This window comes from Macaca fascicularis, chromosome 3, assembly GCF_037993035.2.
Source record: "Macaca fascicularis isolate 582-1 chromosome 3, T2T-MFA8v1.1".
NCBI lineage: Eukaryota > Metazoa > Chordata > Mammalia > Primates > Cercopithecidae > Macaca > Macaca fascicularis.
In genome coordinates this window covers 92,665,255-92,690,688 of record NC_088377.1, presented here as the reverse complement: position 1 = coordinate 92,690,688, position 25,434 = coordinate 92,665,255, and the positions used below count along the sequence as shown (strand labels likewise).

General features: G+C 38.5%; 1 long non-coding RNA gene across 2 annotated transcripts; it reads left to right on the top strand.

The window, feature by feature from the left end:
* The first annotated feature begins 5,184 nt into the window (after positions 1–5,184).
* LOC107129208 (uncharacterized) lies at positions 5,185–17,864 on the top strand. Of its 2 annotated transcripts, XR_010585701.2 has the most exons (4): positions 5,185–5,503; positions 5,987–6,140; positions 11,548–11,640; positions 12,780–17,864. It is a non-coding gene; the product is annotated as an uncharacterized lncRNA (long non-coding RNA). The 2 variants fall into 2 exon arrangements; XR_012432534.1 differs by lacking the exons at positions 5,185–5,503; positions 5,987–6,140 and adding an exon at positions 9,475–9,591.
* Positions 17,865–25,434: the final 7,570 nt, after the last annotated feature.

Genomic DNA, 25,434 nt, shown 5'->3' with positions numbered 1-25,434 from the left:
ATGTATGTTCCTTCAATATCTAGGTTATTGAGAGTTTTTAACAAAAAGATGTTGAATTTTATCAAAGGCCTTTTCTATGTCTATTTAGATAGTCATGTGGGTTTTATCTTTAGTTCTGTTTATGTGATAGATTATATTTACTGATTGGTGTATGTTGAACCAACTTTGCATCCTGGGAATAAAGCCAACTTGATCATGGTGGATAAGCTTTTTGATACGCTGCTGGATTCAGTTTGCCAGTATCTCATTGAGGATTTTTGTATAATGTTCATTAGGGATACTGACCTGAAGTTTTCTTTTTTTGTTGTTGTATCTCAGCCAGGTTTTGGTATCAGAATGATGCTAGCCTCATAAAATGAGTTAGGGAGGAGTCCCTCCTTTTCAATTGTTTGGAATAGTTTCAGTAAACATGGTTCCAGCTCTTCTTTGTACATCTTGAATAATTCAGCTATAAATCTCTGTCTTTTATGTCTATAAATCTGGTCTTAATTTAGAGTTTGGTTTTTTTTTTTGGCTATTTATTACTGCCTCAATTTCAGAACTTGTCGTTGGTCTATTCTGGCATTTTATTTCTTCCTGGTTCAGTCTTGGGAGGGTGTATGTGTACAGGAATTTATCAATTTCTTCTAGATTTTCAAGTTAATGTGCATGGAGGTGTTTATAGTACTTGCTGATGGTTGTTTGTATTTATGTGGGTCAGTGGTGATATGCCCCTTGTCACTTCTGATTGTGTCTATTTGGTTCTCTCTTTTCCTCTTTATTAGTCTAGCTAGTAGTTTATTTTATTAATGTTTTCAGAAAATTCGCCCTTGGATTCATTGATTTTTTTGAAGGGTTTTTTTGTGTTTTCATCTCCTTCAATTCTGCTCTGATCTTGGTTATTTCTTGTCTTCTGCTAGCTTTGGGGTTTGCTCATGGTCCTCTAGTTCTTTTAGTTGTGATATTAGGTTGTTAACTTGAGATCTTTCTGGCTTTTTTATGTGGACATTTAGTGCTATAAATTTCCCTCTTAACACTGCTGTAGCTGTGTCCCAGTGATTCTGGTATGTTGTCTCTTTGTTCTCATTAATTTCAAAGAACTTCTTGATATTTGCCTTAATGGCATTATTTACCCAGCAGTCATTCAGGAGTGGGTTGTTCTATTTCCATGTAGTTGTGTGGTTTTTGAGTGAGTTTCTTAATCTTGAATTCAAATTTGATTGTGCTGTGTTCTGAGACTGTCTGTTATTATTTCAGTTCTTTGCATTTGCTGAGGAGTGTTTTACTTCGAATTATGTGATCAATTTTAGAGTAAGTATCATGTGGCAATGAGAAGAATGTATATTCTGTTGTTTTGGGGTGGAGAATTCTGTTGATATTTATCAGGTCCACATGTTTCAGAGCTGAATTCAGGTCCTGAATATCTTTGTTAATTTTCTATCTCAATGTTATTTGTCTAATATTGTCAATGGGGTGTTAAAGTCTCCCACTATTATTCTATGGGACTCTGAGTCTCTCTGATGGTATCTAGGAACTTGATTTATGAATCTCAGTGCTCCTGTATTGGGTGCATGTGTGTTTAGGATAGTTAGCTTTTCTTGATGAATTGAACCCTTTACCATTATGTAATGCCCTTCTTTGTCTTTTTTGATCTTTGTTGGTTTGAAATGTTTTGTCAGAGACTAGGATTGTGACTCCTGCTTTTTTCTGTTTTCCATTTACTTGGTAAATCTTTTTCTATCCCTTTATTTTGAGTCTATGTGTTTCTTTGCATGTGAGATGGATCCCTTGAAGACAGCATACTGCTGGGTCTTGACTCTTTATCCAGTTTGTCATTCTGTGTCTTTTAATTGGGGCATTTATTGCATTTACATTTAAGGTTGATATTGTTATGTGTGAATTTGATCCTGTCATGATGCTAGCTGGTTATTTTGCAGATTTGTTTATGTGGTTGCTCTGTAGTGTCACTGGTCTGTGTGCTTCAGTGTGCTTTTGTAGTAGCTGGTAACAGTTTTTCCTTTCCATACTTAGTGCTTCCTTCAGGAGCTCTTGCAAGGCAGGCCTGGTGGTGACATATTCCCTCAGCATTTGCTTGTCTGAAACTGATTTTATTTCTCCTTTGCTTATGAAGCTTAGTTTGGCCAGATATTAAATTGTGGATTAAAAATTCTTTTCTTTAAGAATGTTGAATATTGGCCTCCAATCTCTTCTGGCTTGTAGAGCTTCCACTGAGAGGCCCATTGTTATTTTGTTGGGCTGACCTTTGTAGGTTACTCAGCCTTTCAGTCTGGCTGCCCTTAACATTCTTTTCTTTCATTTTGTCCTTGGAGAAACTGATTATGTGTCTTGGGATTGATCTTCTTGTGGAGTATCTTACTGGGGTTCTCTGGATTTCCTGAATTTCAATGTTGGCCTGTCTTGGTAGTTTGGGGAAGTTCTCCAGGATGATATCCTGAAGTATGTTTTCCAACTTGGTTCCATTCTCCCTGTCTCTTTCAGATACCCCAATCAGTTTTAGGTTCACTCTTTTTACATAATCCCATTTTTCAGAGGTTTTGTTCATTCCTTTTTATTTATTTATTTATTTTTTTTGAGGCAGAGTCTCACTCTGTAGCCCAGGCTGGAGTGCAGTGGCATGATCTCGGCTCACTGCAAGCTGCAAGCTCCGCCTCCTGGGTTCACGCCATTCTCCTGCCTCAGCCTCCTGAGTAGCTGGGACTACAGATGCCCACCACCACGCCTGGCTAATTTTTTTTGTATTTTTAGTAGAGACGGGGTTTCACTGTGTTAGCCAGGATGGTCTCAATCTCCTGACCTCGTGATCCGCCTGCCTCAGCCTCCCAAAGTGCTGGGATTACAGGTGTGGGCCACCACACCTGGCCCCTTTTTATTTATTCTTGTCTGCCTGTCTTATTTCAGAAAGATAGTCTTCAAGCTTTGAGATTCTTTCCTCTGCTTGGTCTATTCTGCTATTGATACTTGTGATTGCATTGTGAGTTTCTCATGTGTTTTTCAGCTTCATCAGGTCATTTATGTTCCTCTCTAAACTGGCTGTTCTGGTTATCAGCTCCTGTTTTGTTCTATCATGATTGTTAGCTTCTTTGCATTGGGTTAAAACATACTTCTTTAGCTCAGCAAAGTTCATTATTACCCATTTTCTGAAGCTTAATTCTGTCAATTCAGCCATATCAGCCTCAGCCCAGTTCTGTGCCATTGCTGGAGAAGTGCTGTGGTCATTTGAAGGAGAAGAGCACTATGGGTTTTTGAATTTTCAGAATTTTTGCATTGATTCTTTCTAGTTTTTATGGTCTTATCTACCTTTAATCTTTGAGATTGCTGACCATTGATTGGGGTTTTTGTGGGGCCTTTTTGCTGATGCTGTTGTTGCTTTCTGTTTATTTATTTTAACAGACCACTCTTCACTCTTCTGTAGGGCTGCTGTGGTTTGCTGGGGGTCTACTCCAGACCCTAGTCATCGTGGTCCCTCCTGAAACATGGAGGTATCACCAGTGAAGGCTGTGAAACGGCAAAGATGTCAGCCTTCTCCTTCTCTGGGAGCTCCATCCCAGTGATGCACTGACCTGATGCTGGCCAGAACACTTGTGGGAGGTGTTTGGTGACCCCTGTTGAGAAGTCTCACCCAGTCAGGAGGAACAGGATCAGGGATGTGCTTAAAGAAGCAGTATGGCTGCCCCTTGGCAGAGCAGGTGCACTGCACTGCACTGACTACCCGGCCTCTCCAGAACAGGCATCCTGGCAGACTCTATCCCAGGGAGAAATCAGAGTTCTGTCTGTATAAATCTGGCTGGAGTTGCTGAAATCCCCACAGGGAGGCCCCACCAGTGAGGGGGGATGAATTGGGATCCCACTTAAAGAAGCAGACTGGCCATGATCAGGCACAGCAGTTGTGCTGGGTTTTGGGGAATTCCTCCCAGTCCCCAGTGCTGGCCTGTTAGAATGGCCTACTCCAGCTGCAGGTATGGTGGCTACCCCTCCCACTGGAAACTCAGTCTGTCTCAGGTTGCTGTCTCAGTCTGTCCAGCCTGCTGCCACTGGCCGGCTGGAATTCTAAGCCAGTGGGTCTTAATTTGTGCGGTGCCGTGGGAGTGGGGCCCACAGAACAACACTGCTTGGCTTCCTGGATTCAGCCTCCTTCTTAGAGGAATGCACGGAATCTCTCACCTTGCCTGCATTCTTGTGGCCGGAGTATGCAAAACTCCTGGGTGCCTGAGCAAGCAAGTAAGTGAGCAGCTGCTCAGCTGAGACTGTGCACAGCTCTGTGCTTTGGATCCAAGGCCCTTGTGATGTGGGCTCAAGAGGGGATCTCTTGATCCATGAGTTGCAAAGATCCATAGGGAAAGAGTGGTTTCCTGGGCAGGATTGCATAATCAGTCACTGCCTCCCTTGGCTAGGGGCATGGACTTCCCTGGTTCCATGGGACTCCTGGGTGTGCTGTCGCCCTACCCTGCTTTTCCTCACTCTCTGTGGGTCAAGCCATCTGCCTAGTCAGTCCCAATGTGAGAACCTGGATCCTCAGGTTGCAGGTGCAGAATTCACTGGCCATTTTGTGAGAGCTGAGACTGCAACTGCTTCTAATGAGCCATCTTTGTCCCTCCTCCAAATTTGGTTTTCTAAGAATTAAGTTTCTTTCGTCAAGAAGTATCACAGAATTGAAAAGCAAAGAACACATATGAAAAGCAAAGAACACATATAAAATATGACAATATAAAAATATATTTGTCATACTTAGGACAGCATTTTATATATATAAATATGTGTGCATCTGTCTAGCTAGGTAGTACTAAGACATATCAACCTGAAAATTAATATGAAAAATAGGAAACTTCGTGAAAAATTTGTCAAAGAAAATGAATAGGGAAATTGCTAGTTCTGATCAGTGAACATTAAAGAATGCTGAACCTTATTAGTAAAATAAATTCAAATTGAAGGTAAAATTATGTCTTGCTTATCAGTTGTTAAGAATTAAAATTATTAAAACACCCAGTTTTGGCAACAGTGTGTTAAAAGACATTCTTTCATGTAGCCCTGGAAGATGCATTGGTGGCACAAAGTTTCTGGAAAGCTATTTGGCAATGTGTCAACATTAATATATCCATTGACCCAGCATTTCTACCTTAAGGGTTTACTCAGAAAATACCTAAACACGTGCACATCATAAGTATAAGAATATACATTGCAGTTTTATTTATAATTGTAGCAAATGTGCTAATAAATTACATTTTTCAATTTAGAAAATTGTAAGACATGGGGTAACAAAATTATGCCACATCACTGCAATATTGCTTTGCTGTGTACATTGTAATTATGCAGCCATTTTAAAAGATGAGCTAGATCGATACATCTTGTCTTGGAAAGATGCTGTACTGTATTATTAAATGCAGAATAATACATTTAAAAATTGCTCAAGTTTTATAAATATGTCTCTCTATATATATTTGTATATAGAAGCACAGAAAATATTCAGAAGAAAAGACACCAGCCTGCTACCAGTGGATATCTCTGGGTAATGTGATTACAGTGAGACTTTCACTATTTACTTTATTCATTTATGTATCTATTTGAATTGTTTTTTCAATGTATATGTATAACTTTAATTTTTGAAAGAGTATAAAATACAGAAAAGTATAGAGAACAAATGACTTTATTTATAACTAGAATTTGAGCAGTTTGTCTCCAGGTTAAAATCTTACATATATTTTAGGCCTAACCATGAGCAAATTCATGGCTTATCCTGCAGCTTTATGGGAGGAAACGGCTTTTCCTACAGACTTGGTGCACAGCCAGTGCATTGCAGTTCTCTGCAGGGAGTTGCTGTCAAGAATTCATCCCTTTTCTGCACCACCACCAGCCATGCTCACCTGCATATGTAATTCCTCACCCTGCTGCCGCCATCCGGAGGCCTCTTGCTTAGCAGCCTTGACTGAAGCACTTTTCCTCATTTTGACTCAGTACTTTCCTCCTTAAAGCCCTTCTCTTCTTCTCCCAGGTCTATGGGTCCATGAAGAGACAAAGGCCTTTTGTTTGGGGCTTTTCAGCAGTGAGATGACTCCCCCTCATTCCTGAACCTCACCCAGTTCCATTCTGTAGAGGAAAATGAAACACTGGGAAGCTGGAGCCCCTTTGCACTTCTTGCTTGCATTGTAAGTGAATAGGAAGCTTGATTGTTGCTTTCAGTTTGTCTTGTTGACTCAGTTTTCCACCTTGACACCTGATTGCTCTACAGAGTTAACAGTTAACATTTTTTAAGAATTTTTTAAATAAAGGAAGAAAACATAAAATACCTTAGATGGAGTTGAAGTCTTATTTATTTTTTCCAGTTCTTTTCTTTTCCCTCCAGAGTCAACCACAATTAATTTGATATGTGTCATTTCTGAACACATGTGTGCACACACACAGAATGCATAATTTTAAAACAATATACATATACACATTTGTTTATTAGAACAGCTTTACTATTCTGAGTTACCTACCCAGGAAAGGGTAAGAGGCCAATTTTGTTTCTTCTCAGTGTACATATACATAATTTTTACGAGTATTTTTACTCAGAAAATGAAGACATTTATATTAATAAACGATTAGGGGAAGCAACTTCATTCTTCCAATGAGGGTATCATAATTTATAATTCATATGCTGGATTGCTCAAGAGGGTGCTAAAAATGTTCAAGTTGTAAGTTTAATCCATTAGCCATAGTGTATCAGCATGGCTAAATTCACAAGAGACTAAATAATTGATGCAGTGTTTTGATCAGAAGAGTTAGGTCCTTAAATGGCTTTTGTGATCTCATGCTTTCCAGCCATCAATGCTGAATTTCTTTAAGGTCTCAAACATTCCACCATCTTTGATAGTTCTCTTGCTGTATACATTCTGTTGCCTTGCCTGTAATGCTTTCTTCCATATACTTTTTATCTGGAAAACAAACTTTTGCCCTCAAATTTTAGTCCAAGTATTTTATTATAATTATCTAAATAACATCTTAAAGACTCTGAGAAGAGAAATATCTAATTTAATTTTTATATACATGAAGTTTACACGATAACCAGAAAACATGAGTGCAACTTTACATTTGCAGTATGGTTCTGAAATTAAACCTTGGCAAGAAAGACTGAGAAGCAATAGAATTAGCCTCTTACCCTTTCCTGAGTAGATACGAAGGATAATAGAGAAAGATGTGGTAGGAAATCTACATTGATTGCTTAATACATTTTGTAGTAACTCCATGGGGCAGCTAATACCTCATTAAACAGATTGAGAAAGTGAAACTTAAAGCTATTAGGACAGATATCGGTGTGATGATGCAGTATGAAGTCAGCATTTCAAGCACCTTTTCTAGAAAACCAACAAAAAGCAACATGGAAAAACACATGCAAACTCTTAAAAAAAAATAAAAGGAGACGTGAAATGCCAAACCACAAAATAGGTGGCAAAAGGACCCAGCAAAGTGGAAATTGGGAGGGAATGGGAACAGCAGAATCCTCCCAGGAGCCACACAGGGACAGATGGATTCTAGAGCGTGTAAAGCCAAAGGTGTGCATGGGCTCTCAGGCTGATGGTGGAAGCTTGGCTTTCAGAAGCCAGAGAGGCAGAGATGAAGCCAACACCACGTGGAGAAGCTGTGGTTACTGGAAACAGTCATCCATGTGGAGGAGTTATGCAGAAACCGTGCCTTGAGGGACAACTGCACGGTTGCCTATAGCTTCATTTTCTGGGAAGAAGCAAAGGCCAAATATTGAATACAGAAGTCCTCAAGTCATGAGAAATGTTTTCTCAAACAAGACCGGGTGCTTCCCATATTCCCTGTTGCCTGAAAATAGCTGATTCTCAAAAGATGCCAAGTCAGATCAACCCAAATAGATGTCTGAAACAAAACAGGAATCAGAATAATGCCTGTATAATAATACTATAGGAAAAGAAGTAAAGAGAAAGAGAAAGGAAAAACAAATCATAAATAAAGAATGGTTACCTGAAAAGTTTTGCCACAGAGAAGGTCTAGCGTTATGACCTATTATATAGCTACAAATTTAAAGATATTTAGAAAGAAATTCTCTCTCTCTATACACACACACACATAGATATATATATATGCTGAAGTCAGTGATCAGAGATGTTGAGAGAAAAGGATATGAAGTGATGTTTTCCGGAGGAACTCAGAAAAATGTAGAAGACTAAAATTAAAATACCATAAATAAAGGCATTTGAAAACAACTCTGGGGAGAAAATACACTGTTGAATGAAAGAACTCAGAACATAAAAGACAGGAACAAGAAAGCCCAGCGAAATGAAATAGGAATAAAGAGTTAAAAAGGATGAGAGAGAAAGGATTGATATAGAACAGGGATTGACAGTAGTGATATTTTCAGATTTGAAGGCCATATGTTCCCTGTCATAATAACTCAATCGTATTATTGCAGTATGAAAACAGTCATAAACAATACCTTGTATTCCAGTAAAAATTTATTTACAAAGACAGGTGGTATGCTGAATTTGGCCAATGAGCCATACTTTGCTGACACCTGAAATGGAGGGTAGGCAAAAGAGATTTAATATTTTTAAAAATTGGAGTCTTAGAAGAAGGAATGGAGGTGTACAGATATTCTGAAATATGATTCAAGGTAATATTCCAAAATATAGAAGGTAATTTGAATCTATGCTTGATAAGGCATATCATGATCTAGGAAAAATAGAGATGTGTCAAAATGGAGAATGATTTCAGTAAACCGATTCGGTTTCCAAGGAAAAAAATCTTTAGGCGAGCCAGACTAAAAGTATCTACAACTTACAATTAAACAAGTTGGATTGTCTCAGATACAACACAACCTTCTAAATCGGGCAAAATGTCCTTAGGGAAAAAGTCCTTATGGAAAGAAAGTGAGAAAAGATTTTTTTAAAGCCAAATCAAACTGCCATGCCAATGTGAAGTGGAGAAAGATGTGGTTAAACATGCAAGTGTTCAGGGAATGTTGTTACTATAAATACCACCCCTGTGTCTTCTTAAAGACACTACTTGAGATTAATTGTCAACAAATTAAGAGATAAATGGAAACAGTATGGTTAAAGACATGTAAATGTTATAAACTCTGAAAATATGATGCTACTAATAAGAATTGGTAGGTGCCCTAGGCCGGGCGGTGGCTCACGCCTGTAATCCCAGCACTTTGGGAGGCCGAGGCGGGCGGATCACGAGGTCAGGAGACCGAGACCATCCTGACTAACACGGTGAAACTCCGTCTCTACTAAAAGTACAAAAAATTAGCCGGGCGTGGTGACGGGCACCTATAGTCCCAGCTACTCAGGAGGCTGAGGCAGGAGAATGGCCTGAACCCGGGAGGCGGAGCTTGCAGTGAGCCGAGATTGTGCCACTACACTCCAGCCTGGGTAAGAGAACAAGACTCAGTCTTAGGAAAAAAAAAAAAAAAAAAAGAATTGGTAGGTGCTCTAAATTTCATGACGGTCTTATCTATCTTTTCATTCCCAGGAGCCAAAAGACATCATTTTAAATAAATAAGCCAAGTAGTGGAGGAATATGTATATTTAACAACACAAAACACATAATGAGAAGGCAAAAACCAAACTGTTGTGACAGAGGAGAAAGGTAAGGAGAAAGGGGGCACTTTGTCAATTAGTCATTGATGAGAGTGGGGAATTACCAAAATCAGACCCACAAAAGTTTCCTGATACTATATTATTTTGAAATAGAAGATTCAGATGATTATTGATATTATAAAAAACCACAAAGTAACCATTAGAAGAAAAATACAGACTTTCCAATTATCAGAAGAAGCACATACACCTGAACAAAACAAACAGCCCAATAGTCTCAGTTTTAAAAACCGAATTATAAAAGCAGAAAGTATGTCACAAAGGAGAGCTAAATCCTAACATAACTATCATACTGATAAATGCAAATTATATTTACATATACATGCTTTAAAAGAAAGAGTTGTATAGGATCACCAAGCAAAAATCAACTCTATGGTATATTTGAGACATTTTAACACAAAGTGATTATAAGTTGAAAATAAAGTATGAAAAATGATATACTGGTGAAATGCAAACTAAGTATAAAATCAGAAATTCCTTACTGCTTGGAAATTAAAAAAAAGTTCTTAACTAACTCATGTTATGGCAGAACAATCTAGACATGAAGGCAGCACGCAGAGAAACATGCATAGCATTAGGCATTCTTCTTTTTTTTTTGATGGGGAGTCTTGCTCTCTCGCCCAGGCTGGAGTGCAGTGGCGCGATCTCGGTTCACTGCAAACTCTGCCTCCCAGGTTCACACCATTCTCCTCCCTCAGCCTCCCGGGTAGCTGGGAACTACAGGCGCCCGCCACCATGCCCGGCTAATTTTAGTTTTGTATTTTTAGTGGAGACTGGGTTTCACCATGTTAGTCAGGATGGTCTCGATCTCCTGACCTTGTGATCCGCCTGCCTCAGCATCCCAAAGTGTTGGGATTACAGGCGTGAGCCACTGCGCCCGGCCAGCATTAGGCATTCTACTGGTAAATAATGAAAGTCAATAAATTCGTCATACAACTCAAGAAATTAGATTGGGATTAATAGAGAGAAAAATTTAAAATATAAAAGAGAAAAGTGACAATTTTTAAAGTTTTCAGTACTGCTTGTTGAAAAGAAAATGAATCATTAGCTATCCTAATTAAGAAGATAAAAAGCACAAGTAGGCAAAAATAAGCAATGATGAGAAAGTATAGAATCAGAGAAAATTAAAAGGATCGTGAAGAACTAATTTCCTCCAGCACATGTTAATAAGTTTGGAAAAGCTAGATGAAATGAATAATTTTCCAGGAAAATATAATTTATCAAAAGTAACTCTAAACAGATGTAAAGAAATCTAAATAGATCATTTATCTTAGAAGAAATAGAGAAATTTGTCTAAAAGCTACTGACTCCCCGCAGAAACAAACAAGCAACGATAAAAGCAAACAAAGCAAGTTGAGACACTTCTACCAAATCTTGAAAAATTAAGTAATTTCAATGCTTCAAACATAGAAAAGGAAGGTAAGTTTTCAAATTCTTTTGAAGATGTGAGCATAGTTGATATAAAGCATAGTTGCTTTAAAAAGATGAACCTTACTTGAGAATATTGATGCCAAAGTACTACGCAAACTATTTAGCAAGTAGGATCCAGTGGCATATCATAAAGAAAAGCAGATGATGAGCAAGTAGACTTTTTTCCAAGAATGCAGGAATAGTTCAACATTAGGAAATCTATCACCAAAATTTATAATATCAGTAATACTAACTGGTAAAGATGATATAATCCTCTGTACTATTTGTATAAGTTTCTGATGACTTACAATTCAAAGCAAAAAAAAATTATTTCTTAATTTAATTTAATGTTTTTAGACAGGGTCTCACTCTGTCTTCCAGGGTGGAATGCAGTGGTGCAATCATAGTTCACCGCAGCTTGACCTCCTGGGCTCAGGGGATCCTTCCACCTCACCTCAGCCTCTATAGTAGCTGGGATTACAGGTGTGCATCACCATGCTGTGCTAATTTTTTTATTTTTGTTTTTCTGTTTTTGTAGAGATGCGAGTTTCTCCATGTTACCCAGGCTCCTCTTGAACTCCTGGACTCAGGGGATCTGCCCACCTTGGCCTCTCAAGTGCTAGGATTACAGGTGTGAGCCACCACTCCCAGCTCAAAGGAAAAAAAATTGAAAAGTGACCATTTGTATCAGTGCTATTCAAATAACTAATAAAATTTTTACATTGCTTTCTGAAAAATAACTTTTAATAAACAAGGAAGAGTGGAGCCAACCTTCCTTCCTTCCTTCCTTCCTTCCTTCCTTCCTTCCTTCCTTCCTTCCTTCCTTCCTTCCTTCTGTCATCAGCAGTGTTTTTATTTGTGTTTTGACTTACAAAAAGTTATACATATTTAATGTAGACAGCTTGACAAGTCTGGAGATAATCATACACCTATGAAAGAATCAATATAATCTATGCCATGAATATATCCATAACCTCCAAATGTTTCCTCCTCCCCCCTCTGTTATTATTACATGTGTATAATAAGAACCCTTAACAAAATACCCTCTTAGCAATTTTGAATATATAATAAAATATTATTAATATTATTAACTATATGGGCCCTGTGCTGTACTATAGATCTCTAGGTTTTATTCTTCTTGCCTAACTGAAACTTTGTGCCCTTTGACTAATACCTCGTTTCCCCTTTCCCCAGCCCCTGACAACCACTGTTCTATACCCTGCTTCTATTTTCGACTCATCATGTGTTGCTTAACAATGGAAATGCATTCTGGGAAATGCTATCATTAGGCAATTTTATCATTGTGTAAACGTCATAGAGTGTACAGTACTTACATAAACCTAGATAGTAGAGCCTAATACACTACATAGGCTACGTGGTATGGCCTGTTGCTCCTAGTCTACAAACCTATACCGCATGCTATTGTACTGAATCTTGTAGGCAATTGCAACACAATGGCAAGTATTTGTGTATCTAAACATAGCTAAACATAGAGTATAGTAAACATGTGGTGTTATAATCTTATGAGACCACCATCATATATGTGATCCATTGTTGACCAAATTATCATCATGCAGTGTATGACTGTAAGGGGTATCATGAAGTGTTTGTTTTTTATGCCTCTGGCTTAGTTTATTTAACATGGTGTCTTTCAGATTCATCTGTGTTCTTACAAATGGCAGAGTTGCCTTCTTTATAAGGTTGACTAACATTCCACTGTGTGTATATACCACGTAATCTTTATTTCTTTCTCTGTTTGTGGACATTTAGGTTGCTTTCGTGTCTTGGTTATTGTGAATAATGCTGCAGTGAACATGGGAGTGAAGACATCTCTTCAAAATTCCAATTTTAATACCTTTTGATATATATCCAGAAGTGGAATTGCTGGATCTGGTGGATTCTTTCTTAACATGATAAAATCTACTTACATCTTAACTCCAAATCCTGAATCCCACTTAATGGAGAAACAATGGAATCCTTCCTTTAAAATCAGCTTCCTGATTATTGACAGTAAATACTGTGAATAATCAATAATCACTTCTATTATTTTGTCAAATAAGTATATAGCCAAAAAATGAAACAAGAGGTAGATTGTTATAGGCTGAACTGTGTCCTCCAGAAATTCTTGTTGAATTCCTAACTCCCTCTATGTCAGAATGTGACTGCCTTTGGAGACAGGTTTAGTAAATGGGCTAATTCACTTTTAAAATGAAGTCATCAGGATGAGTCCTAATCTAATATAACTTTTTTCCTTATAAAAAGAGATTAGGACACAGAGAATCACAGAGTTAAGACCAGTTGAAGACAGCTCTCTACAAGCCAAGGAAAGAGGCCTCAGAAGAAACCAACCCTGCCGACAACTTGACCTTAAACTTCTAACTTCCAGAATTGTAAGACAATAAATTTCCATTGCTTAAGCCACCCAGTCTTTAGTACTTTGTTATGGCAGTCTTAGTGAACTAATAGATAGATGTATAAATATTGGAAAAGAATAGGTAAACTTTATTATGTACAGATGACATAATTGTATACCCAAGCATTCATCACAAAAAGGGACAAATAGCACTTTAGAAGACATAGTAAAAGAAAAGACGCAGTTTTCTGAAGCAAAAATAAACAAAATAAAAATTTGTGTGTGTGTGGTTTTTTTTTTTTTTTTTTTTTTTTTGGTCTGTCTGAATTGCAGACAACATAACCCAATTGTGATAGTTTAAAGAGAAAATACTTACATGATATCTTAGTGTGTTCAGCTGCCTTAACAATATACCATAGACTGAGTGGCTTGTAAACAGCAGAAATTTATTCCCCACAGTTCTGGAGGCTTGCAAGTCCAAAATCAAAGTGCTGGCTGATTCACTGTGTGCTGAGGGCCTACTTCTTGGTTCATAGACTGCTGTCTTCTTGTAGTGTACTCACATGGCAAAATGGGCAGTCAAGCTCTCTGGGGCTTTACACAGGCACTAATCCCATTCTTGAGGGCTCTACTTTCTTGACCTAATCCCCTCCCAAAGCTACCACCTCCAAGTACCATCACATTGGGATTAGGTTTCAACATCAGGATTTGGAGGGGACACATTCAGTCGATTGCTATTAAGTAGCTTACAGAATGTCCACAAGGGAAAGGGAACTGGTATTGGAAGCAACACATCATGAAGTAATACAGCAAGGGAAATTGCACAAACACAGCAAGAGACCTGGTGCCAGTGGAAACCCCACTGTGGCCACTGAGCACATAACATATCCACATACAAAATCCAAGATCACATGCACGTACGAAAACCAGGAAGAATATGAGTAGCTAATTGAGTCTTCTTTCTGCAAATGGTCATAAGGGAAAAGTTTGTATAACTTCCTGCCTGCCCTTTCCACATTCCCTTTATACCATACAAGTCTTTATATAGTTGAATAAACCAAACCTCCATTCTTGTTCATTTGAGCCTTTGGAGTCCTGCAATGTATGGAATTACTGGAGTCTTAGGTTTTAACCACTACACATGACAGTATCAGGAGGCACCCTAGAGAATCTCCATGTTCTAGAATATTCACCTAAGTTCCCATTATGTAGTTGGAAACCACTTCTTCATATTTGGGATCAATCACGTCAGCTAAATGCCACAGCAAGCATGTATTTTGCTGGATTTTCTAATGTCATGGGAGAACTGGCCAGTTGCATTCTTAACTTCCGTTTGATGGAACCATTGTTGTATTGCCTGGTGGAAGCATTAGTCTCTTGGGTACTAAGACTGCTGAACCAACACAGCTCAAATTTGTGATAATAGGAAGCAAAATTTTTCATATTGTGTCATATTTTGTGCCATATTAGAAAAAGACACTTCAACTTCTATCCCTAGACTTTCAGACTCCTATAGTTCAGTGATAAAAGAAGCAGCATCACATATTGGCTGCTGGTTCAGAATATATTCTGTACCTATTGGCTAGTATGCCAAACTCACAGGCTTTTCTAAAACTTAGTTGATGCTACCTCTGAGACTCCCATAGGTCTTTCTACGCTTCTATAATGTCGATTTTTGGATGATGGATTACACAGTGAGATCAGTGAATCCCATAAGCGTCAGCCTATTGCATTTACTTCTTTTGCCTAAAATGTGATCCTTGGTTAGAAGCCATGTATCATTATGATGAATACGGATTTTGTTAAGTCCGTGGATGGTATTGCTAGAGGAATTGCAGGCAACAGTATAGCAAAAATAGGTTTCTATTTGAATGTGATATATCACCGCCCATTACATAATGAAAGGGATCCAATTCTGTTGATCTGCCACCAGGTGCAGTCTGGTCCCCCTGGGCTATGGGGCTATATTTGGGAATTAGTGTTGGTCTCCGTTGCTGGTTGACTTGAAGTTAGGTCAGACTTGGTGAGGGGAAGTACATGTTGTGAAACTCACATGCAATCTCCTTCCCTGCTTCCTTTGGTCACCTCTTCATTGGCCCATTGTGATCAATGGTGTATCTGGAGAAAGAGGCTGACTGACATTCACAGAGCATGTTGTCTTGCCCACTTTATTATCTAGAATCTGTTTTATAGACACGTCCTGAGGAGTGTTCTCTAGGATGCAGATATACTCATACTCTTCTAGCATTCTGAGAGGCACCTGCAGAAACCTCTTCTCCAAACCTTATTGTTATTAATCTTCAAATCTTGTTCCTTCTTAACCTTTGATTGTTTACCAAATCACCAGCATCAACACAGGAGCATAAATATCTGGCCACCTGTCCTTTCAGGGAAAGGGCTTAAAGAGATAGACTGCTTGGAGGTCTGAGTACTGTGAGGATTCCTGAGTCATTAGGGATAGCCCTCAGAGGAGAGTAATTCTTTGGTAGTCCACTGGGGCCAGCACATAGTGCAGTGCTTAACTGTTTTTTGGCCCTAGTAAGGGGGTTGCAGGATGATCCCTATTGGGCTGTAGATATGGGAGAAGGGTGAAGAGGCCATGTGGCAGGAGTAGGCACACTGGGAGTGCTCACCAGCTGCTTAAGCAATGTACTTGTGCTTTCAGTATCTCCTCAAACTCAGTCTCATATAGACCACTTCCTCTTGAGGGTAGGATGCTGCTGGGCACACCCAGCTTAATGCTGTGTGAATCTAAATAAATTAGACAGTCATTTGCTGTCCACGGTCAGAAGCTGAATCTACCAGGGCTACCAAGCATATCTTAACCCCAAAATACAATAATGGAGTCCTATTATTTAACCTTCCAGTGCAGTTAGACGCAGCCAGCCTACTCCATGATCCTTGTATACCTAGTACCACATCAAAGTAGTCTATCACAGATGCCACTTACTCTCTCCCAAAGATGACCCCTTACATAACTCTTTTATCACTTTGAGTTATGGAATATGATGTCCCACCCATTAACGCTAACCCTTTAACCCAAACTGAGTCAGAGAGCTGATTCTAAATTCCAATTGCCTTGATGGTCTGTTGCCTGCAAACTTTTTTTGGGGGGTTCTAATTATTGCAGGAAACAGGATATCAGGTAGATTAATCATAAAGAATTTTTTTACAGAATTTCAGCAAGAATCAGGGAAACTCTTTTGGTTACTTCACAGGCAGGATTGATGCAGATTAATCCACTTTGTTTAGTGGAAACCTCAAAGCTGCCACCTCCTCCTCACTACTTGTGATAGTGGCACCTCTGCTGCAGATGCTTATGGAAATTCCATCTCCCTGAGTCTAGATGTCATCTCACACTGCTCACTCCTGCCTTCTAAGACTTGTATGAACATTTCTGCTTGGTGGAAGGACCTCCAGCTTTACCCCCTCTGTGGTGGAGGAGGATGTGTGAGAAGTGGTGGAAGTAGGTGTCAAATTGCAGTAACTGCCACACCAAGAAATATGTGCCTTTATTATAAATACCTATATGAAGAAAATGCAAATGTTCAGCAGTGAACTAAAAGGAGATGCAAACATAGAAAAAGATATACTGTGAACTCGGATAGGAATAGTCACTATCATAGAGATGTAAATTATCTTTAAATTATACATGTGATGTGATCACAGCAAATACTTTAAAAACTGTTATAGCTAGGGAAGATGACCCTGAATTTCAAATGGAAAAAAATAAGCAATAATAGAAATAAAATTTTTGAGTATAAAGCAGGTACTGAAGTTGATTTATCCTTACCAAACACTAAAACATATACTAACACTATAACTAACTAACTAACTAACTAACTAACTAACTAACTAACTAAAATAGCCTGGTAATGTCAACATGAATAGAACCAAATAAATGTCTAGAAATGGTACCAAGCATATGTAAATACACACACACACACACACACACACACACACACACACACACATATGTGAAGTGGACTAACAAATCCATAGACAAAAGGTAAATTATTCAGAAGTAATGTAAAGATAAATGGATAGCCTGCTGTAAATAATATGATTGGATCCATACTTCCATTGTACACCAAAATACAGATGTATCAAATATTTAAAATTAAACAGACATTTAAGTTCTAGAAGAAACTATGTGAGAAGTAGAAATGGTCCTTTCTATTAGGACATAAAACCCAGAAACAATGAAATAAAAGATTCATAAATGTAGTGCCTAAAAATAATTTCTCCATAGCACAAATATCATAAGCAAAGTCAAAAGTCATACAGCAAACTGGGAAAATTATTTGCAACTTATTGAAAAAAACAAAGGTCAAATTTTCTTAAAATAGAAAATATATACTAAATGAGTAAGAAAAAAAGCTGCCAGTAATTCAAGAGAGGGTGAAGAATTGAACTGAGAGTTTACAGGTGGGCAAACATGAAAGGCTTTTAAACACATTAAAGATATTCAGCATCATTCGTGGTAATAAAATATAAACTAACACTTCATTGAAATTGTCTTTTTCTCCTATCATACTTGCAAAACCAAAAGAGTTTGGCAGCACACATTGTTGACAGGTGTGGGGATACATCCCGCTGTTATGGGTTTAAGGGAGACAAACAAGAATGAATTCTTTGGAGTATGAGATGGAAATAATTTTTCAAAATAACCACTCTTGGGTGGGAAGAGGGAGAGAAGCAGAAAAGACAACTGTTGGGTACTGGGCTGAATACCTGGGTGATGAAAGAATGTGCACAACGAATCCCTGTGACATGGGTTTACATATGTAACCTTCACATGTACCCCTGAACCTAAAATAAACGTTAAAAAACCCCAAATAACCACTTCTCTATTTGTAGGAATTTATCTCATATATATATCCACACATATGCAAAATGATAAAAGAAAAATGTTATCTATTGAAGAATTTTAATAAGAATTTGCAGTAACCTAAGGTTGGGGGCATAGCTTTCTCTTAATAGCCTACTTCAATAATTTGTAGCCCATTCATACAATGGAAAACAACGCAACTATAGGAAAAGATGGCAGAACTACTTTGTGTCCTAATATCGAACAATTTCCAAGATAGATTATTAAGTATAAAGTAACATGCATGACATTGTATGTAGTATGTTTCTGTGCTTCCATGTATGGAAAGGAAGTGGAGGGAGTAGAGAAATAGAAAAGAATACTTCTTGAATGGGAAACAAGAAACTGATAATATTATTGGCCCCTGAGGAAGAAGAGAGGGGTGAGAGATTGTCACTCTACTGTATGTTTTGAATTTTGAATCATGTAACTACATTATCTATTAAATTCACATTAAAACTATATAGTTTTCTATATTTGTAAAAAGTATACAGTTTTGTATATTTGTGTGTGTATGTATGTGTGCATTTATTTTGTCTCAAATTACCCACCTATGAAAGTGACAACTGGAAATTTGGAAATACAGGGGTTCTTAAAATAAGATAGTCATATGATATTTAACCTTTAAAAATGTCTTCTTTAACACTTCAAGAAGGAAAAATGTTAGATGTGTCAAAAATATAACAACATTGCAAAATCAAAACAAAAGACTGTCTAAACCCAGACAATATTTTTCACACCATTTTTGAGAATCACTTCAATTTGACAGGCTGGTGCACAGCAAGATGAACTGAGATGCAAAACCTCAACTATGCCAAGCATATTGTCCACTTCATTTCAGAGTACACCACCTCTGTACTTAAAAATGATTTCTTTTGACATGCTTCTTTTGTATGACATCAGTATTAAAACTTCTTACTGTATTCTTTCACCTTTTACATTCTATTTCAAATACATTCAATGTTTTTTTTTTTTTTTTTTTTTTCGTTTTCAATGTTCAGAAACTTACATGTAGTTGGATACAACTAAGGGTATGAATCTGTTACTGGAAAGCGCTCCGGATCCAGATCCCAAGAGGCTTCTTGGATCTTACTCAAGAAAGAATTCGAGGGGAGTGGATAGAGTAAAGTGAAAGCAAGTTTAAGAAAGTAAAGGAATGAAAGAACGGCTAGTTTGTAGGCAAAGCAGCCCTGAGGGCTGCTGATTGTCCATTTGTATGGGCAACAAGAGGTGGATTAGTCATGAGCTTTCAGAAAGGAGTGGGCAATTCCGCAGAACTGAGGAAAGGAGTGGGCAATTCCGCAGAACTGGCTTACAGGCCATACAGGGTAACTTCCTGACATTACCATCACATTTGTAAACTTTCCTGGCGCTGGTGTGAGCGTTTCTTAGCATGCTAATGTTGTATAATTAGCATATAATGAGTCGTGAGGATGACCAGAGGTCGCTCTTGTGGCCCTCTTGGTTTTGGTGGGTTTGGGCCGACTTCTTTGCACAACCTGTTTTATCAGCAAGGTCTTTATGATCTGTATCTTGTGTCGACCTCCTATCTCATCCTATGACATAGAATGTCTAACCTCCTGGGAATGCAGCCCAGTAGGTTTCAGCCTTGTTTTACTCAGCCCCTATTCAAGATGGAATTGCTCTGGTTCAAACACCTCTGACAGATGGATTCATTTCTTTTCTGCTGTAGAAGTAAAATCTTTTCAAATAATCAAGTAGAATCTATCCTACCTTGTGGTGAATATAAAATCTGAATTTCTGAGAAAAAAAAATGGACTCATAGGTATAGAAATAATATACTGTATATAGAAATCATATGTATTTTAAGCAACCAGTATGTAGTTATTTTAGCGTCCTTAATGACTATCTTACAACAGAAGCATTGCTTTGTGAACACATTTCGTTCACTCATTCACTCTAAAAATACTTAGCCCTTACTTTGTGCGAAGGGCACCTTTTGAGACCAGTTTCAGGTTTCAGTAAAACCTTCACGCCTACCTTATTTATTTTATAATTTCTGAAAGAAGCTCATAACTATATGCTAAGTGTGTTTTAATAAAGAAAAAGTACTGGATTATTTCAACAAGTTCCAAAAAATCAGCTAAATAGCATCACAAAGGAATGATTTCTCACACAAGTCAGTTGGATAATGAATTAGACTAAATTTCTTTTAAAGCCAGCCCATCCAATTTCATAAGGATACAATCTAAACTATATAATATTTTCAAAAGTTTCAATTCCACTAAACTATTTTTTATTGAGGATGTTCTAAAAAAGTAGATACTTTGTTCTTTCATTACTGTATTGCAAGAGCCTAGAATAGTGTCTGGAATACGGTAAGTCATGTTAAAAGAAAATCTTTAGCCGAATTACATTTAAAGGAGTTTAATTGAGCAATGAATGATTCTCAAATTGAGCAGCCCCCAGAATCACAGCAGATTCAGAGAGACTCCAGTGCAGCCACGTGGTGGAAGATTTACAGAGAGCCAAAAGAAAGTGATGTACAGAAAATGGAAGTGAAGTACAGAAACAACTGGATTGTTTACAGCTCTGTTTGCCTTATTTGAACATGATTTGAACAGTTGGCTACATTTGATTGGCCAAAAACTCAGTGATTGGCACAGGTGTGAGCTATGGCTGGTTTATATCTTCACTTGTTATAGTTCACAACGTACAGAAAAACCTTTAGGCCGAACTTATATATGTAAGGAGGCAGCTTTAGGCGAAACTTGATTTAACAGTAGTGAATTTTTTTTTTTAGTAAATGAGTGAAGGAATAGATGTTGGTTCCATTTGTGCTAGGTGTGGGGATTCAAATATAAATAATACACAGTTCCTTCTCTCAAAGATATCAGTGTTACCTACTAATGTGGTGCAGTTTGGTAATTGCTATAGGAATAAGCTTGAAGAAACAAATAATTTTACTCAAAAGGAAGGTGAGGTTACAAAGAATGAGATATTTGAACTAAGTCATGAGAAACAAATGTCTTCTCTTTGGACAGGCAGGGGAGCATACATTTTGGAAACTTGAGTAAAGTCATCAAGATATAAACGTTTGTAGTTAAATTGGAAAATAGTAAATAATCAGGTCTGGCAAGTAGAAAAGTTGTGGTCAGAACTGTGGAGTGATTGGAGACAAACAGTTAAATTTAGTACATACACAGCCGGGGTCTTCGTTTTCATCTGAGAGGCACTGGAATTCTGCAGGCAAAAGAGGAGAATGTACACAAAATTATGTATAACAGATTCTGTCAGATCTTATAGTTAATGTGAGGGAAACCTTTTTGTGTTGTTGCTAAATCTATTCAGCTCTTTTAAATAGAGTTACCCTAAAGTGATTGTGCTAACCCGATGATTGGAATTAGTAATCAGTAGGAATGAGAGCCTCGTTTGTCTCAACTGAAAAAGCGTAAAGAGAGTGACAGCTAACATTTGGGCAAAGAGACAACAGCTGGTTCTGACAAGATGGAGCAATCTTAAATTGTTTCACAGTGTGATTGCTCCCTATACCAATTCTATTTGTTCTTATTAGTGAAATGTGATCAGTACATTTATTGTCAAAGACTTCACCAGTGTGTAAATAGGTCCACCTCACATACACTGGTGAGCCTCCCCAAATTGCTCCTGGGGATAACATCACTATTGTAAAACCTAAAATCAGTGTTTGAGATAGTTTGCAGTCCCTGCACTCGATGTGCCAGCTGACACTACCAAACCAGTAATCTGGCTCATCCAGTTCTACAATCCCACCCAGGAAAAGAAGACGCAAGAAAAACTCATTTTGATGCCCTGATTCCGTCTCCAACCCGACCAATCAGCACCCCCCACTTCTGAGCCCCTGCCTGCCAAATTATCATTAAAAACTCCTATCTCTGAATGCTTGGGGAGACTGATTTGAGTAATAATAAAACTCCCATCTCCCACACAGCCAGTTCTGTGTGAATTACTTTTTCTCCATCGTAATTCCCCTTTCTTGATAAATTGACCCCACCTACACATTGGACAAGGTGAAAGCTTTGGTCAGTTATAGGAGTAATATGCTTTGGCTCTGTGTCCTCACCCAAATCTCATCTTGAATTGTTATCCAAATCACAATCCTCAGGTGTTGAGGGAGGGACCTGGTGGGAAGCGATTGGATCATAAGGGCCATTTCCCCAATGCTGTTCTCAGAATAGTAAGTTCTCACAAGATCTGATGGTTTTATAAATGGCAATTTCTCTCTCTCTCTTTCTCTCTCTCTCTCTCTCTCTCTCTCTCTCTCTGCCCCCATCCTCTATCCTCCCTGCCTCCCTCTCTCTCTCTCTCTCTGTCACTTGCCACCATGTCAGACGTACTTCTCCTTTGCATTCCGTCATGATTGTAAGTTTCCTGAGTCCTCCTAGCCGTGCTTCCTGTTAAGCCTTACAAGGAGCAACACTAAACAAATTGTGATAGTATCTGTCACGAGTAAAGTTATCTACTAAACACAAAGACTCTCAAACTAAAACAAATGTTAAAACAGGGAACTCAGAATAACTTAAAAGTAAAATGTAGATATTAGGAAGCCACGAACAGACTCAAGGAAGACAATAGAAATATTAAAAGCATGTTTAAGGCAAAAATTTAAAAATTAAGCAGAGCAATTTAGTATTACTCTATATTAGCAAAAGGAACATTCCATAGTGAAAATAATCTCATAAAATATTGGGCTCCTGATTTTTGAGTATTGAAATATATAATGCCTAGCTAAATAGAAATATTGGCTACAATCTTTCTTATAACTGAGAAAAATCAAACCCTTAATTTCCGACTCAGCTAACCTGCCACATAAAATTCTTGAAAACTACCCATATGTGTGCATATCAATACCTCATCTGTGTTTATTTCAGGGTGGTGGCTTTGTATATTATTATTTTCTTCACTATACTATTATGAATTTTCCAAAGTATCCAAAGGAAATATGTACTTGTAGCCACAAAGTAGGTTAGTTGCTCTCTGTATGAAGAGTCCCACTAACAAGAGTGAGGTCTTGGGAAGTCAGCGTGAATTGGCCTTAGATTTCCTGCCCCCAGACCTTGGTGTTTTCTCTTTTAGGAAGTTAGCACAAATTGGCCTTAAGTTCCCTGTCTCCAGACCCTGTTCTCATTGCTGCCTCATTGGTACAAGAAAAGGAATTTATTTCTGAAGCTAGCTTGGGGGAAGTTCACCCTGCTTGGAATGTGTCACTTTGCTTTTGGAACAAAAAGTGGGCACCTTTATTAGGTAAGGAATGAAGTGAGCAAGGCCTGGGGGTGTCCTGATACCCAGAAGTTATCAACTAGGCAGTTGACTTGGCATCTTTCTGAGTAGGAGTCAGTTATTGAAGTGGCCTAGTGGGCATGCCTAAAACATGTACCTGGAGATGGGAGCTCCATGGGGACGTGCTTTGATCTGCAAATAGACTGTCAATTCTACAGGAGAGATCCAGAGCACAGAGATGAACTTGCCCTCTAGGGAATGTCTGGTGAGAGAGAGGTGAGAGGTTATTTTGCATTTCAGAAAGGGCTAAGTGAGAAGTAGGGGTGAGGGGAAAGGAGAAAAGAAGAGAAAAAAAACCCTCTCTCTTAGAAAAATGGGAGTACTTTGTTATATACTGGTTTTTGAAAAACACAATTATTATTTTAAAATTCTACATTTAATTGAATCCTTTGTTATGGCAAATACACGGTTAACACAAAGCTGTGAGATTGGGCGGGGAAAGATACGAGGAGCGGTTTTTGTGGTTAGGATGGTGGATGGCTGGTTACTGTTTCATATATTTTTTTCTACTGATCTATTCCCCTTTTTCTTTCCCACGTTGAAACAAGCACAGAAATTTGTCACCAGATTAAAAAAAAAATAGATGTGGTTTTTTGTTTGTACATTCTCAGGTCCTCAGGGAGATTATCTGTGGATAGAGAAGTGGCTTGACGGGAATTAGAGAAGGACTCAGTCTGCCCAGGCTAGAGGCAGTGCAGGAGCTCAGGACTTGGTCTGCCCAGGCTAGAGGCAGTGCAGGAGCTGGGTTTATTGATTGTGAGAAAAGAGGGATCCTGTGCTGTCCTGGGGGTATACCGCCACAGGGGCAGCCGCATACAAGAGAAAGTCTGCCTGGTGTTTCTGGGAAGATGGGGCTATGGATACCTTGCAGATGTTCCCTGTGTTTTTCTTCAGCTGCAGTGACAGAGAGCTTAATGTCTTCTTAAAGCCAGCTGGTAGGGCAATGGCAGATAAGCAATGAAGGATGGGATGCCTTTTTTTCCCTGCCCTGCTGGGCCTTGGCAGCATTGGAGACTCTGGACGTGAAGCACTGCTCAGGGCAGATAAGGAATCTCCAGAAAGAACTGTGTTGTTTTTCTCAATAGCCTGTGGGAATGGGGGCTTTAAGTCAGAAAATCATGTGAATAGAATATAAACAGGACATTTCTTGTGCCCTAGTTTATGGACTGAGAGTCATACCCATTAGTTTGACTTTATTCTTTCCTGCGTTGGGGAGAGCAAAGATCACCCGGTGGCTATCAGGCAGACCATCCAGAGGCAAACTCCGTATCCGGAGAATTCAGAAATAATTAGACGTCCCTATTATCTAAAGCCAGCACCTGGTTTCAGGTTTCTTTCCCCACAATTTATAACTAGAATTTCTATACATCTCCGAAATGCTTGCATGTTGAAGCTCATTGTGTTAACCTTTACATCAAAGCACCAAAATTCCTACAAATGTAATCATTTATCATGATTTATGTGGCTAATGTGGTCCAATTTACTCTTAAGCTCCCACTTTAAGGCCCATAAATACCCGCAAGGAAAAATCCACCGCTGTGTGCTCAGTTCTCTCTTGCTGAGGCACCCCGCCGCACTCTCCTGCAGTATTCTTTCATCTAATAAAACTTTCCTCTTCAAACCTATACTGTTGTTGGTAAATTCTTCTTACTACTTGTGAGACAATCACTTTCTGTTGCTGAGGCTCTGACACCTTGCCCAGCATGAATCTTCTTTCTTAACAATTGCTTCTCAAAGAACTTCACATATTGTTTGGTGATTTGTCAACCCTATGAGGCATTACCTGTTTGTACAGCATGACTGGTCCTGTCTTGAGCCATCACTGTTGCCCAACACTTATTATAATTTTGAGACTAAACTACAGAGCCAGACAGGACAAAGGCATCCTTAGCATATTCAAGCAAAAAGATCAGGAAACTCCT